We start from the raw sequence: 16,221 nt of genomic DNA on the forward strand, positions 1-16,221 counted from the left end.
AAGATTTCCCATTTACAATCCTCTGACTAGAAGCACCCTTCTAAATCAGACTTAATAAAAAAAATAAATAAAAAAAAAGACAAGAGAAAAATCTGACACCAGAAAGGAGTATTTTGTTTTGTTTATTCTGTTTTGACTTTCCCTTACAGGAAAAAGGGAAGCATCCAAGTATTACCCTGTTCTTTGCTCTGTTGGTGTTCTTCTTTCCTTTCTCTGTTCTCCAGCTGTGTGACCTGTGTGTGTGTGTTCAATTTTCCCCCACAGAGGCTACAAATTAGAAGCACGCCCCAGAGGACCACAGTCACAGAGAACCACACTCAACATTAGCACACACTTTACATTGCACTCTTACACCCCTGTTTGTTTTGTTTTGATTTTCTCTTCAAGGTCCGTGTCAGTCGTGGTTCGAGATCCCCCTCATTCCGCCAAAACATGTCTCGCACAACAGAACATGTTGGCCACTGGGAAGACCTAGAAACATGGATCAGTGTGGCGACAGACAGCCTCCTCCCTAAGGCTGCTGAAACACTCAAACATCAGACACAGGACCAGCTGGACGACAACATAACAAGCCTCATGGCACAAGACCCAAGTCAAAGCTACACTCACAAAGAATTAGCCAAGATCACCGGCTCCTTAAGTCACACACTCATTGCCACCCTCAAATTGAGCGACAAGCACGCTGCACAGCTCCAGCAGGAGATAACACGCGCACAACGACACATCGAGCAGCTGGAACTGGAAGCTCAGGAACGATGGGAAAGGCCTGATGAGGTGGAACAAGGCGCTGAGGAGGAGATCAACAAGCTAAAAGAAACCCTAGTAGCTTACACCTAAGAAATGGAACAGGTCAAGGCAGACTATGTTGATCGTTCTAACAAGCTACAGTATGCAGAGCAGCTACTGGAAAAGGCAAAGGCTGACTTCAGGGATAAAAACAGCAGAATCAAAGCCCTTGAAACTCACCTGGATGAGTCAAGAAACGAGATCAGCCGCCTAACACGACAGCTCGACGACCTCAAAGAGTAATCCGATAGTTTCCAAGAGGAACTCAAGCACGCTTACGAACTGCGCCGTGAGCCGTCGAGGACATGACGCGCACCGACCTCACCCCTGCCGAGCAGGACTGGGTCACCTGTTCCTGGACTGACACATGAGCAAAAGGTGGAGGGGGTGGTGTTGAAACATTCACCAGCTCCCTCTGAAGAACTTCACCTCACTGCAAAGCCAAAAGAACCTGCCGCAACCAGGCGCAGATCTTCGCATGGCTTGGACCTGAAAGACCTCGACAAGCTCGCCAGGAACATTGGCAAGTTCACCCCAGCGTGCCAAATAGCCAAAATGTCCAAGCTTACCTCCAAGACATCGATTTCCATCTGAACATGCGACCTAACGTTACGGACAAAGATAGACTCTATTTACTCCAAATGACATCCAGTCCTGAAGTTCGCTGCTTCCTGGACAGGCAGCCTGCTCACACAAAGACTGATTACCAACTGCTCCGAGAAGCCCTCATTAAAGAGTTTTCCGATCCTGACTCCGAACAAGGCTTAGTGGCTGCCCTGGAGACAAGACTAGGACGTCACGAACCTCCTCAAGCCTACTACAGCCGACTCAGACGAGCATACTTCGAAACTCGCAACGAACCTGACATGGAAGATGATTTGAACTTCAAAACTCTCTTCCTGAGAAACCTCCATCCCGGAGTAAGTCACCATCTTTGTGTTCTCGCATGTCCACGAACAATGAATGCAGTTGCGAACAGTTGTGAGACTTGGCACAGAAAGACTACGGCAAACAAAAGATGGCCTCAGAAAAGGGCTCCAAAACCCCAGCAGTTCTTGACTTCAACACTCAAAGTCAAGGGCTGGCTCTAGAGGGCACCCAATGCCAAGACACTGCCAAGTTGCCACCCAGAGAGTGGAATGCACCCTCGTCCAACAAAGAACGAGACTCCCACGCTGGTACCCGATCTAAACAGAGGTACGAACGCTGGGATGGACCGCATGGACGTCAACGCTCACCTGGACGGAACTGGGAGAAGTCATGGGACCAATCAAGGCCTCAGGAGAATCAGTGGGAGAGATCGTGGAACCAGCCAAGCTCATTTGGAAACTCAAGAGGGAAAAGCTCATGGGAATCCGAAAGAAGTCACAAAGATTCCAAGCTGACCGAGCTCAAACTGAATCCACACAAGAACAAAAGACACCACCGTGTTTCGACTCACAAGAGCTGATGAAAATGATGATGAAAGAGTTCTTCCAACGAAAGGAGGATGATCAGAAGTGGGAAAAGAAAGAGAAACCAGATTCAGCCTGACTAGCGGCCAGAAGAGAGGGCAGCGACCAGCTGACCCAACCAGGCACAGAAAACAGCACTCCCTCACCTCACTCTCAGAGAACCGTAACTACCCTAACTTCAGGTGGACATGATGATATTATGCTGATGATACTCAGCTCTATATTTCTTCGCGGCCCGGTGAAACACACCAAATTGAGAAACTAACGGAATGCATAGTCGATATAAAAAACTGGATGACGAGTCATTTTTTACTGCTAAATTCTGAAAAAACAGAGGTGTTAATTATCGGACCTAAAAACCCCACATGTAATAACCTAGAACATTATCTAACACTTGACGGCTGCTCTGTCAATTCTTCTTCATCAGTCAGGAACCTAGGTGTGCTGTTCGATAGCAATCTGTCATTTGAAAGCCATGTTTCTAGCATCTGTAAAACTGCATTTTTCATCTCAAAAGCATATCTAAATTAAGTACCAATGCTCTCAACGCCAAATGCAGAAATGTTAATTCATGCTTATGACCTCAAGGTTAGACTATTGTAATGCTTTATTGGGTGGTTGTTCTGCACGCTTGATCAACAAACTACAGTTAGTCCAAAATGCAGCAGCTAGAGTCCTTACTAGAACCAGGAAATATGACCATATTAGCCCGGTTCTGTCAACACTGCACTGGCTCCCTATCAAGCATCGGATAGATTTTAAAATCTTGTTAATTACTTATAAAGCCCTGAATGGTTTAGCTCCTCAGTACTTGAGCGAGCTCTTATCACATTATAGTCCTCCACGTCCGCCATGCTCTCAAAACTCCGCCGCTTGATAATACCTAGAATATCAAAATCGACTGCGGGCGGCAGATCCTATTCCTATTTAGCACCCAAACTCTGGAACAGTCTACCTAACACTGTTCGGGAGGCAGACACACTCTGTCAGTTTAAATCTAGATTAAAGACCCATCTCTTTAGCCTGGCTTACACATAACACATTAATACGCTTCTATTATTCAAATCTGTTAAAGGATTGTTAGGCTGCATTAATTAGATCAACCGGAACCGGGAACACTCCCCATAACACACGATGTACTCGCTACATCGTAAGTTGAATGGCATCTACGCTAATGTTTGTCTGTTTCTTTCCTAGTCTGTTTCTATCGTGTCCGATCAGATGGTGGGTCGGCGCCGGGAGGTGATGTCTGCGGCCCTGATCGTCGGCGGAGACCAGGATGCCCGGATGACCCCCAGAGATATATCCCCAGATATATCAACCAAAAATAACAAAATAACTAAAATATAATAAAATACCTAACTACATAATACTACTATTGTTAGAAATTGCAACAAAATGAAAATAGAAATATAAACTTTTGAACTGCGGGTTTCGTCTGGTCAGAGGAGAACTGGCCCCCCGACTGAGTCTGGTTTCTCCCAAGGTTTTTCTCCATTCTGTCACAGAGGGAGTTTTGGTTCCTTGCCGCTGTCGCCTGGCTTGCTCAGTTGGGGACACTTAATTTCTAGCGATTATCGCCGATTTGATTGCACAGATACTATTTAAACTAAACTGAGCTAGACAATGACATCTCTGAATTCAATAATGAAATGCCTTTAACTGAAAATTGAGTGTTTAATCTTATCATTATACATTACTGACACTCTATCCTCCAATTTGATACTGTTAAGTGCTTTGACACAATCTGTATTGTAAAAGCGCTATATAAATAAAGGTGACTTGACTTGACTTGACATGAAATCCCACGTGAAAGCCTAGCAGCAGAGTTAGACACTAACTCAAAACCCAGTCCTCTAGATCACAACAGCGTCCAACAAACGCCTGCTGACGAATCCCATCAAGTTCCTGAAAGTGCTGTCTTGGTCGTCTGCCACTCCTCCGACGAAGACCACATCAGTCCTGACATCCTAACAGTTTCCTCCCAAACTCCAGTCCCTCAACTCCTAGGCGAGCTCATTGAAAAAGGTATAGCAAGAAAGTTTTACCTCTCCATCATCATTGAACGACACATCAGAGTCGAAGCCCTTCTGGACACGGGGGCCGACATTACTCTAATGACTGCCGAACTCCTCGAGGAAGTCCAAGAAGGAGCAAAGAGGACTAACAGAACCCTCAAACTCCAAAGGTGTGAACTGAATCTCCAAGCGTATTCCCACACGGGCCTACAACTAAAACATGTGGCTCCAATCCATCTGACAGTGGGATCAATGGATCTCATTCATCCAATATATGTCTCCTCACTCAAAACATACCCACTCCTGCTTAATCGTTTCGAACCTCTAATAGACTTCAAGCATCTAAAGATGTGGACACAAGTCCGCGAACCTCTGCCTTGCCAGTCATTAGACTCCAACGAGTCGCAGTGCCAAGTCACAGACACCGCCCCCAATTCACGGAATGATGACGCAGTGTCAGAACCAAGGCCTGAACCAAGCTCAAGCAGCAAGGACCAGGACCCTCTCCTCTGCTCACTGCCTGAATCAAACGCAGGCCCCCTTCGAATCATGACGGCAATAGATGTCCACAGCACATCAGTGTCAGATGCGACACTAGCCCTGTGGGCAGAAAACTCAGCCATTAGCCTGAAGCTATTTAGAATATTGAAGCAAAGACACCAAAGTCTACCACACGTTTCTAAACACGCTTCCCTCTCAGTCCCTGGTCGAAAACCATGGCCACCTCCAAGATCTTCTGGAACAGATGGAACAACAGACATCTGAGTCACTACTTCCTCATAGTCCCTGACCTACCTCATGACATCTACATTGGAGCAGATATCATCGTCTGGCTCAATGCTTGCATTGATACCATGAACGACATAATATGGGCTCCCCCGTCATGTCAACTGACAACGTCAGTCAACCGCAAGAACCTCCAATCTGGTCAAACCATGCCAGACGCATGCGCTATGATCACTGAGCAAGAAGCCACAATACCTGCCTACAGCAAGAGTGTCAGTGTCCGCCTCAACATGCGACCTGGCCAGGCTCTCAACAGTAAGCTAGGCTTCTTCCAACCTTCCAGGACCTGCCTAAAACTCGGACTGACCCTGGAAGCCACACCTCTCATTGAAGTGTCATCCCGTGCTGTGTATGTGTTGTTCAACAACTGTACGGCCCAAGACATCCACGTTCCCAAAGCCAGTCACCTGGGATGGCTCATCAACCAGGCGTTCCATGACTTTGAACTGACTGTACCTGTCATAGGCCCCATACCAGCCCAGCTGATGTCAGATGAATACAATGACACCATAACATTCACAAAACCTCATGAAGTCATTGCCATCACTTCCATTCTGCCGGTGTCCAAAGAAAGTGTCTGCCGTTCAGAACTAACAGATGACACTCACCTCGCTGTCTACGCTGTCTCAACACAGCCTGCGACAGAAGCACCTACACAGGTGACCATCGGGGCCCAAAGCCCCTCAAAGGACTCAGCTGCAGAAGAACCCTACGCCGGGTTCACCGCACAAATTCAGCAGATCCTGAGTGAGGCGGATGCCCTCCAAAATGAAGTGGATCGCCAAGGACTCAAAGAGGTTCTGCACAAGTACAAGGACTCCTTCGCAAAGGATTCACTGGACTGTGGACTGACTAACATCCACACCGTGCGCATCCCGACAAACCCAAATGTGCCACCCACATTTGTGCGGCAGTATAAAATCCCAATAGCTTCATATGACCCAGTGCAAGAAATTGTTGACTCCATGCTGGAAAAGGGGGTCATCCGGCCCTGTAACAGCACATACTCTGCCCCGATATGGCCAGTCCTAAAGCCCAACGGCAAATGGCGGCCCACCATCGACTATCGCAAGTTCGCAACCAAGAAGTACCCTTGTCACGATGGCCTATGACCCAATTGGACCAAGAAATCCCAAAAATCAAAGGCTTGACGATCTTTTCCACACTGGACATCGCCTCCGGGTTCTGGATGATCCCTGTCCACCCCGAAGACCAACATAAGCTTGCATTCACCTTTGGCAATCGACAGTACACCTTCACACGGTACCCTTTCGGCTACGCCAACTCACCAGCAGAATTAAACATCTTCCTGAACAAAGCATACCCTGACGCCAGAGCCAGAGGCAACCTTGTCTATGTGGATGATGTTTTAATGAAAAGTTCAAGTGTGGAAGACCACCTCAAAGAAATCGATCATGTTCTGAACCAGCTGACAACAGCAGGAGCTAAGATTGCCCTTCACAAAGGACAGTGGTGCAAAACCAAGGTGAACTATGTCGGCCTGCTTGTCGGACGAAACGGCAACGAGCCACAGTCAAAGCGCATCCAAGCAATCCAAAGCATAAAGACGCCAACTAACCTATCGGAACTGCGAAGCTTTCTGGGAGTGTGCAATTACTCACAACAGTTCATCGAGAACTATGCTGATATTGCACGACCACTAACTTCCCTCCTGAGAAAGGATGAACCCTTCGTTTGGATGGAAGCCCAGGACACAGCTATGAGCCATTTCAAACAGCGTCTGTGCTCTGCTCCGTGCCCGGCTTACCCAGACCCAGGAAATGAATTCTATCTGGACGCTGGATTCTCCAGCCATTGCCTCAGCGCAGGCCTATACCAGCTCCATGACAAAGACAAGCGAGTGGTCGCTTATGCCAGCAAAACGCTGCTTCCCCCAGAATGCAAGTATTCAAACTGCGAAAAAGCTTTGCTTTGCACTGTGTGGGTTATCCAGCGTTTCTCTAATTACATCGGTGCACAGAAAGTCATCATCGAGACTTGTCATCAACCAGTCACCTACCTCAACAGTCAACGAATCAGAGATGGCGTGGTGACCAACGCACGCATAGCTACCTGGCTAATGACACTCCAAGGACGGGACGTTGAGGCAAGATATGCCCAAAACTACAAATCTTCATTTGGAAACGGGCTAGCGGCCTGCCAAGACTGCTCAACGGATACGTTGTACACCTCAGCAGAATCCAAAGAACCGCTACAACCACAACTGGCGAATCACAGGTACTTCAAGGAGAATGTGTGTGAAGGGATGCCCACAGCATATGTCGATGGCTGCTCCTACAATCACAAGGGCATTCTAAAAGCTGGCGCGGAAGTGGTCTGGCTCAACAACGACCCTTGCTCACCGCAACAATTCAACTTAGGCCCTCACTCATCGCATTACGCAGAAATAGCGGCCATCCTCATCACACTACAAATGGCTGCATCCCACAATATCAAAGAACTCCTCATCTGTACCGATTAGAACTACACCCGTCTCAGCTTCACCTGCCATTTAGCTGGATGGAAACAGAATGGATTCAAGACAGCTAACAACAAGCCTGTCAAGCACCAGGAACTCTTCCAAGCAGGCGATGCCATTGTCACCAAACACGACATGATCGTTTACTGGAAAAAGGTTCGAGGTCATTCACGTCAACCAGGACAAGATAAAGACTTCAATGACCACACCGATGCCCTCGCCAAAGCAGGTGCATTACACGGAGAGTCCTGGACATTTCAAGCCCTCCCACCCAACCCTTCCGTAGCAGCTATAACCCGCCGCCAACACGCCACTGGCGTACAAACCCCCGCCTCCTCCCACGTTGCCCTATCATCTCAGTTCGCTGCTGATGATCTCCTCACTCTCCAAACTGCGGATTCGACACCGCGAAATATGGCACTTAACATTTCCAACCCCTTAACTCATCCAATTGCCACGTCCAACCTGGCCACTTCCTCCGAGCTCCGCACGCTCCACTCTATCAAGCACATGCTGCATCTACGAGACGGCGTTCTCATATATGTCCCTGAGCCCCTTACGGTGCCAAAACTTGTAGTCTCTCAGGGCCAAAGGGGGATTATGCTGACACACGCCCACGATGCACCATGTGCGGGACACCATGGTGCCAAGGCCACTTATGAGACACTCAAGCAAGTAGCATACTGGCCTGGCATGCAGCAAGACGTGGCGGAATACGTAAAAGGATGCCTGGTGTGTTGTCAGTTCCAACCGGCAAATTCAAACCACCGAGCCCCACTGCAAAGGAAAGGAATGACCTTCCCCTGGTCGGATCTCCAAATAGACTGGGTAGGACCCCTGCCACGGTCGACACGGGGTAACAAATACTTCCTCACCGTGGTTTGCGAATTCACAAAGTGGATAGAGTGCCTCCCAGCTCCCAATGATACAGCAGAAACAACAGCCTGCCTGTTAATGAACCACATCTTTTCAAGATTTGGACTGCCTTTAAAGGTCAACTCTGACCGCGGAACCCACTTCACCGCCGAAATCATGCAGGAAGTGTGGAAACTCCTGGCTATACAGGCCAAGCTCCATATAAGCCATCACCCAATTTCCTCAGGTCAAGTTGAACGGGCCAATAGAACAGTGGTCAGCATGTTGAAGTATGTATCTACCAATCAAAATGATTGGGATATTAAACTTCCTTTGGTACTGATGGCCACTCGGGCCACCCCTCACCAGTCTACCGGAGTACCCCCGTTCACATTGATGACAGGGAGAAGTATGACGCTACCACTACATCTGCTGTACCAACCAGGTGACCTAAATCTCGTCACCGCCTATACCACTCACCAGTACCTGGAAGAGTTGCATCAGCACCTGAGAACGACCTTCGCCTTTGCGCAACAGCAACTCCAAAGAAGCGCGGAAGGTCGCAAAGCCTACTACGACCAAAAGGCCTCTCACCATGAGCTCAATGTTGGAGACAAAGTGTGGTACTACAGCTTTGCCAAACCAAGGCAGAACGCTTCTCATCGCCTGTCAAAGAAGTTCCTACCTCACTGGACAGGACCCCACAAGATAACAGACAAGCTGTCACCCGTCGCCTACCGAATCAAAATCAGACAAGGGCGCAGCGAGCCAGTCCTTCAATGGGTCCATCGAAACCAGATAAAGTGGCACCAGGGCTCCAACCGACAGGAAAAGGGGGAAGATCAAACCCACTGACACAGACCGACAATCATATGCTCTACACCACACTAACATAATTTCTGTTGTTCTAGGAAAACATATAGCAGCCTTGCTTAAACACAACGCTGACACACTCTCCTCCGCCGCACTGCTAGGACCGACCTCTAGTAGAGAGGAGTTACTCCACACATGTGACACTCGTTTGCTGCCTCACCTCATTCAGTGTCCGTGTGCCTTTTTGTGTTTTTCTTTGTGTCTCTCTGTGTGTTTTTCCTTTTTCCTCTTTCACTATAATTTCCTTTCCACTCTAGTCCCCTCATCAAGGAACTCCCTTAGCCGATCCTTAAATCCAGGTCCCGAAATTGAGATTGACTCCCTTTACTAACATTGCTGAAATCATCGGAAACCGATGACTAATCGACACTCTAGCGTGTACAGCCATGCGCATTATCCTGCCCAACCAAACTCTATGGATCACTGTCCCTAAGGGCTCGATCCTCCACATTGACGAGTTAGCATTGTATCACCTGACAGACGATGGGTATCAGGCTGAAATCGACATCTCACCTTTCTTCAAACAGCATTCCTTCATCCTCGATCCAGAATTGGAAGAAAGGATCAAGGAGGAAGGAACGCAACTAATTGATTTGACTCCTGTCAATACAGCTTTAGAAGCTATTGCACGCCTTCCACCCGCTGGCGCGCCAATTATTCGGTCTGCCGCTGACACAGCGCTTTGCATCTCTACTATTGTAGGATATGTTGTGACTTTGACACTGGCCCTCCTCCTACACAAGCGAGTGAACGCTGTTCAAGAGTCTTTCAACAAATGCACGTCAGGCGTCCCACGCTTTTTCCGACGTGATAAAACCGACCAAGAACCCGAACCTGAAAACTCAACAAACCTGATTGAGATCATGCCTATACCGCCTCGTCGAACCCTTGACAATTAATCCAATCAAAATGACCTGATTACGAATCATCCTGAATCTTGCACCCCTATGTCCTCTCAAGTTTCTAACCTGTCCATTTCCAAATTACCCTGCACCAGGATTCAGTCAGTGATGGAGATGTTGTTTGTGTCTTGTGTGTGCTTGTTCTCTCTGTATCTTGTTCCAGCACCCGCCGAAGTTCGCAATGGGAACCTCACCGAGCGAAAGGGGGATGTGTAGAACCTGGTCGAAAAGAACGCACACATATAATCTTAACTCAGAACATCCCCAGGAGTTCCTCCCTCCACGCTGTGCCATAAAAATTAACAAATGACCAACACAACGCCACAATTCTCTGACTAGCGTCCGGCCATACTCTCCTTATCACCTCGAGAGACTCGTAAACCATGATAAGTCTGAGGATGAAATGACCCAGGCTACATCTGCACGGAGTTAAGAACAAAGAACTACTTCTTTGGAGAGGTTTCAGAACCAGAGCGTTCGCGATACTGCGACCACGCTTGCCATAAACTACGCTTCTGATAAACAAAAAGCGACTGACTTACAGCTTCGTCTGAGCTAAGAAGATCACCAGAGCCACACAACGTGATACTCCTAATGACCTCAAGACCTCAGCTTTGGTCTCCCGCCTTCCAAAGGAATGCACTCTTTTTCTCTCCTTCTGCAAAAGAGCACCCAAACTTTTGTGGACTTTGCCAAAAGGACAATTAAGAAAAACTGCTCCTATTAAAGCAATATACTCAAGAGACAATATATACATGAATGTGGTATTTTATGTTTTTTTTTATCTTGCTGTGGTTATTAGAATTTAGGATATTTTAATCTATGACTTAACCCGTTTAGTAGGTAAGATTATAGGTATTTGATATGACAAATACCTCATGTGTGGTATTGAATTAAACCTTATTTTTACTGCAATAATATGATAAGGATGAATGTTGACTTTTAGCATCATAAGGCATGATTGTAACACTTTATAGAAATCTGCTAGGATATTTCCTCCATGTGACATATTTATTAGCAGATAATGTATGCATGAAAAGGATCCGTGCTGGGCGGGGCTCCGCCCTACAGAGACAATGTGATTGGACCAAACAGTGAATAGGATGGACTCAAATCAGTCTGATAAAACAGACACCCAGCTTTGGAAAAGCTGCGGAAGAAAAAAAAACTGAGCTGGAAAAACTTGACTGCTTGGAAACTTTGGTCTCGCCTCACCCGCCTACAGAATTAACATCGAGCTGATCATCTCAAAGGACATCTCAAAGGACACTGTGTCCACGTCTGACCAAAGAAACTTGCAAAGCCTGCAGCGTAAGAACTTCAAAGCTTTGCCATTCGCGCTGCCAGGAAGCCATCCAATCGTAGAGAGGATTCCCCGAGTGACGTCACGCGACAACGACACAGCAGCCGCAAAAAGGATCTCTGGGATTCCCTCAAGAGGAACAGCCTTCAACTCAACTCAAAGCAAGTAAACAAACAAACAAACAATCTCTATTTGCTGAGCTGACTTGATTGAATCTTTAAAAGATAACGATAGTCGACGTGACCCTTCGACGGCGATGCAAGCTTAGTCTTTCGCTCTGCTCACTTTGCCACATATTATACGATCCTGTCAGTAAAATTTGAACCACTCTGCATTGGACCCATCATGAGTGCTAAGGCAGAAAAAGGGGATCGGAAAAGAGAGATTGAGCAATCGCCAATGAAGAAAAAATTCAGAGATTCCGCCATCTCCAGAGAAGACCTCGACGATGCTATTGCTAGCCGTATTGAACTAGCATTTAAAGAGCAGCAAAGCACTTTGAATTCGGTTGTGAATTCGGCAGTAAGAGATGTGATGGACTCTGTACTGATTCCAGCATTGCGCGAACTGCGTGAGGACATACAAGTGACCAACAAATCTGTTAAAGAGCTAAGAGAGGAGTTTGGCCATTGCTACCGCGGCGAAGCAGACACGTGACCGCGTTGATTCTGTGCAAGCAGATGCACGTGAGGATAGAGCAGTCACGGACGTAAGAAATCAGCTGGAGCGACTCACCGAGAAGATGACAGATATGGAGGACAGGTGCAGGAGGAACAATGTACGACTGGTGGGGCTGCCAGAGGGGGCTGAGGGATCCGACGCGGCTGGTTTCCTCAGAGTTAATCTTCCCAAGTGGATTCCTTCCTTGAAGGGCGGTGACATTGACATTGACCGGGCACACCGCGTGTATGACGGAGGGAGAGGCTCCGCGCACTCTCATCTTCCGTGTACTGAGATGGCATGACAGATCAGATATCCTGAAGGGTGCTCGGCAGGCCTATCCGGTGAAATGCGCACAGAACAATGTTACACTACTATTTTTTCCCGACTTTAGTCCAGCTACAGCGATCAGGAGGAAGGCATTCGGTCCGGTTTTGAAGAAGATGACAGCGCTTGGCCTCCAGCCCTTCCTCATCTATCCGGCGGTACTCAAACTACGGCACAAAGGGGAACAGAAAAGCTTCGATTCCCCTCAGAAAGCGGAGGATTTTATCAGCTCCCTGTCTCAGCAGAAGACATATGCAGCGGCTCTGCGGGGCGGCGACGGGGGAACAGCGGCCGCTGTCTCTCCGGTCCAGCGGGAGGAACTTGATGGCCGGGATGGACATGGTTCTAGCTGCTCAGTAGGGGATGATGGTAGGATGGACATGGACGCTTGCTAACTCTATTTTTTGCTTTTTCTTCTCTCCTCTCAACTACCGAGATATTGTCCCTATATATCCGGTACAACGATCTCGTTGCTGGTAAGACTGACATCCCCCTTTTTTTTCTCTCTCTCTCTTTTTTGGAGGGGACTAATTGAGAGTAGGTTTAATTAAAAATATTTTTTGGCTGTGTGGGCCTTTCGGGAGACATATCTTGCGTTGGAGTGGATCGGTCACGAACCATCACTATTTTTGTTGCTCAGTCAGACCTATGTTCTCGGTAATGTGCGGTCTGAGTTGTTCCTTGTTTATGGTTGTTGGTTGTTCAGGTTTTTATGTTGTTTTTACTTTTTACAACAGACATTTATACTGTTATTTATTTTACCTTATTTCTAAAGGGATCATCTAGGAGGTTTGGTATCTAAAATGCACATCAGCGTTTACATGCTATTTACAGAATGGAAGTGCTTCTCTTCTTTTTCATTTATTGAATACAATTATGGGATTATGAATATTCAATGCATACTCTAAATATTTTATCACTGAATGTGAATGGTTTAAATTCCGCTGTTAAACGAACCCGTGTGTTAGAATATTTACACCGTAAGTCTATTTCCTGTGCCCTAATTCAAGAGACGCATTTAAAACAATCTGACGTGGCACGTTTTCAGAATAAATATTATAAATTAGCGGCTTTTTCCTGCCCTCAAAATAAAACTAAGGGTGTGCTTATCCTTGTTAATCGAAAGTTAAATTTAACAATTGAACACCTTGGTAGTGATGAGAAGGGTAGATTTGTTTTTATCCGATGCAAAATATATAATAATAGGATAGCATTGGTCTCTATTTATGGTCCGAATGAGACAGACAGTGCGTTCCTTACACAGATTTCCAAAACATTACTTGAGCAGACTGACTGCCCATTAGTGGTGGGTGGTGATTTTAATGCTGTCATAAATCCTGCTTTAGATAAATCTCAATCTGATACAACAGCCAATCCATCCTCTAAATTACTGAATAAATTTATCACGGAGCTCAACTTAATCGATCTTTGGAGAATTCAGAATACTAAAGCTAAGGACTTCACTTTTTTTTCTAATAGACATAAGACTTTCTCTAGGATAGATTACATATTTCTCAGCCCATCTTTAATGTCGTCGAATTCCTCCATCTCTATATTACCAATTTTATTATCTGATCATTCTGCTGTGTTGTGCAGTGTTCCTCTTTCCGATGTTAAAGCCAAGTCCCCTAGATGGCGCTTTAACATATCATTATTAAGTAATCAGACTTTCATTACTTCACTAAAAGAATATATTAAGGAATTTCTTGAAATCAATATGCCCTCTGATGTGGATCCTCAAATAATGTGGGAATCGACTAAGTGTGCCATACGAGGATTCTGTATATCTTTTTCTTCTACTCTTGCCAAAGCGAAAACTCACCAGTTTACACAATTAGAAAATAAAATCCAATCATTGCAAAGCCTACAAAAACAACATTTTACTGAGCAACAGGCTACACAGTTGTCCTCTTTAAAAGAAGAATATGATTTACTTTCACACTCAAAGGCGGAATTTATTTTACATAGGACTAGGCAAAAATATTATTTTGAATCGGAGAGACCTAGTCATTTATTGGCCCTTAGGTTGAAAGAATGCGAGTCTAAGGCATATATTAGCGCAATAAAATCATCGGATGATCAGGTCACCATGAACCCTGCGGCAATTAATGACATATTTAAAGGTTTTTACATGAATCTGTATAAAGCCGAAACAGATTTTGATGAACCAATTTGTAAGCAGTACTTAGATAAATTGGAACTGCCTCGGATCTCACAGATGGATAAAGAATCTTTGGAGGCCCCATTAAGTTTGGAGGAGCTTCACGTCTCTCTAAAAAGCCTTCAAAAGGGCAAATCGCCGGGTCTAGATGGTCTCCCCCCGGAATTATATTTAGAAATTTGGGATTTGGTAGGGACACTTATGCTTAATTCATTTAATTTTGCAATTGAACATGGAGTATTTCATAGAGATCAAAAAACATCACTGATTTCATTACTTCTTAAAAAAGGGAAAGATCCATTAGATTGTTCCAGCTACAGACCGATTTCGCTTATCCCATGTGATCTTAAAATCTATGCTAAAGTTTTTGCTTTTCGTATGGAGAAGGTAATTCATAGTTTGATCAAAGAGGACCAAACTGGTTTCATCAAGGGGCGCAATGCATCAGACAATATAAGTCGACTCCTTCATATTCTTGACTTTGCAGACTCCCACCCGACCCCTTGTGCGGTCTTTTCACTTGATGCAGAAAAAGCCTTTGACAGGCTAGAGTGGAATTATATGTGGGCAGTTCTGCAATGTTTCGGCTTCGGTGAACACTTCATTTCTATGATTAAGACATTATACTACTCACCTGCAGCATCAGTCATAACTGGTAATATTATTTCTCCCCCGTTCCCTTTGCAGCGGGGAACAAGGCAGGGATGTCCGCTTTCCCCCTTATTGTTTTGTCTATCTCTGGAACCCTTACCACAAGTCATCAGGAAATCTGAAGTATCGATTAAGATTCATGATCATAATCATAGTATTTCATTATATGCTGATGATATTATTCTATATTTAGACCACTTTGATGTTTCAGTCTCTAGTATAATTAAGGAATTTGATAATTTCAGTAGCTTATCAGGATATAAAATAAATTGGAGCAAATCTGCTTTAATGCCAATTAACAATGTTAAAGTTAATTCTTCTATTCCCTCATTTATCCCTATTAAGGAATCTTTCATCTATTTGGGCATTACCATATATAAAAACATTCATAAGATTGCCAGAGACAATTTTAATAATATTTTAGTTAAGGTCAAAAATGACATTCAAAGATGGCAGAATCTTAAAGTATCTCTTCAAGGAAGAATCTCCACTGTTAAGATGAATTTGTTACCTCGATTTAATTTTTTTCCCCTCTATGCTACCACTTTCTCCCCCTCCAGGTTACTTTAAGGAGATCAACTCCATAATTTCTAAATTTATCTGGAATGATAAATGCCCCAGAATTAAGCTTACCACATTACAACATCCTAATAGCGCGGGAGGACTGGCTGTACCAAATTTTGAACTGTATTATTGGTCGTTCCAGCTTAAGGCTCTTCATAATTGGGTTGATCCTCAATCTACAGTTTCTTGGAGCGTGATTGAAGCTGACAAGGTTAAACCAAATAGACTCCAAGATATGTTATTTACTGGCACAGGAAAAAAGGGGATAATTATAAATTTGGTCCGGTTGTGGCCAACTCTATTAAAATCTGGAAAACGGTGGAACGTCGGATAGGAGGAACCTTCAAATTTTGTAACAGTATACCTTTATGGCACAATTTTAATTTTGTATGCGGGAATCGT

The 16,221-nt window shown here is 45.4% G+C and overlaps 1 pseudogene; it reads left to right on the forward strand.

The window, feature by feature from the left end:
- Window positions 1–432: 432 nt before the first annotated feature.
- Window positions 433–2,319, forward strand: LOC131539551 (uncharacterized; annotated as a pseudogene).
- The last annotated feature ends 13,902 nt before the right edge of the window (window positions 2,320–16,221 follow it).

This window comes from Onychostoma macrolepis, chromosome 04, assembly GCF_012432095.1.
Source record: "Onychostoma macrolepis isolate SWU-2019 chromosome 04, ASM1243209v1, whole genome shotgun sequence".
Taxonomy (NCBI): Eukaryota; Metazoa; Chordata; class Actinopteri; order Cypriniformes; family Cyprinidae; genus Onychostoma; species Onychostoma macrolepis.